The sequence below is a fragment of the Fragaria vesca genome, linkage group LG4, assembly GCF_000184155.1.
Source record: "Fragaria vesca subsp. vesca linkage group LG4, FraVesHawaii_1.0, whole genome shotgun sequence".
Classification (NCBI taxonomy): Eukaryota; Viridiplantae; Streptophyta; class Magnoliopsida; order Rosales; family Rosaceae; genus Fragaria; species Fragaria vesca.
Genome location: NC_020494.1, coordinates 6,627,150 through 6,628,385, shown reverse-complemented (window position 1 = coordinate 6,628,385; position 1,236 = coordinate 6,627,150). Strand labels below are relative to the sequence as shown.

At 33.1% G+C, this 1,236-nt stretch overlaps 1 pseudogene; it reads left to right on the top strand.

Moving 5' to 3' along the window:
- Window positions 1-876, top strand: part of LOC101292891 — a 2,844-nt pseudogene extending 1,968 nt beyond the window's left edge.
- Window positions 877-1,236: the final 360 nt, after the last annotated feature.

The window sequence follows — 1,236 nt, the reverse complement described above, 5'->3', positions numbered from 1 at the left end:
AAGATTATGCAAGCCAAAGTGAGGTGACAAATAAAGAGTTATTGAAGTACATGAAGAAAGATGATGGTTTCGGAAGAGCATTGGCTAAGATCGGATGTGCAACAAATGATGATACTTATGATCCGGGTAAGAACTAAAATAAGAAATAATTTATTAACATATGATCTTATTAATTATTTTATCTTCATTATATTGATTGTTTGTTTCTCTTTTTGCTGTTATGTTCGCTAATTTTTCATTTGTTATTTTTTTTGGTTTCTTTTCTTTAGTTGGATGGTGGCATCTTTATGGAAATGGTGTGCCTAAATTGCAAAAAATGGCTAAAAGAATTCTTTCCTTGACTACAAGTTCATCCGGTTGTGAGAGAAATTGGAGCACTTTTGAAGGGGTTAGTTCTTAGTTTCTTACCAAGTTATTGTGTACTTATTTAGTTATTGTCTAAATAAATGTCTAACTATTATATTTAAATGTAGATTCATACTAAGAAGAAATAGATTAGATACCGGAAGGTTGAACAATTTAGTCTATGTCCAATTCAATTCAAAGATCATCAACAAGAAGAGAAGACAAAAGGAGAAGGGAGTTGATGTGCTACTTGCTAGTGAGGCTATTATGGCACAAGGATGGATTGTTGAGGATGGTGATGAAGATGTTGATTCGGATCTTACCAATGACATGGTTGAAGATGAATCGGGAGTTGATAGTAGTGCTCCACCTAGGAGGAGTGCTAGGCTCCAAGAGGTAAGGGAACTTGGTGAAGAACTTGAAGACTCAAAAGAAGAGGAAGAGGAGGGTAATGAGATTGATTTTGAGTTTGAGTCCGACAACGAAGGAATATTAGAAGGATATGCAGAAGAAGAAGATGTGGATTCATAGGTAAGTCAAGTTATTTTGAGCACTTGGACTTTGAATTCTTCACTAGACTTATTTTTATTAAGACTTTTGTTATGCACTTATGGAAGTTGTAAACTTGCCGGCTTGCGATATTTACATTTGAATATTTGAAATATGCTATTTTGAAGTTGTTGTGTGGTGATTATGATGTGAATTCAAGAGTTGATGGTGCTTTAAATTAGAAATCATATTTGTTTGTAAATTTACAAGTTGGGTTGCTCACTTTTGGAGAAAGGTCATGCCATTTTTTTTTATTCATATTTTACTAATTTCAAATAATATATATATATATTAATTAAATGTAAAAAAAGTAAATCGTCTAGTCCCCGCCTAGGCTGTCCA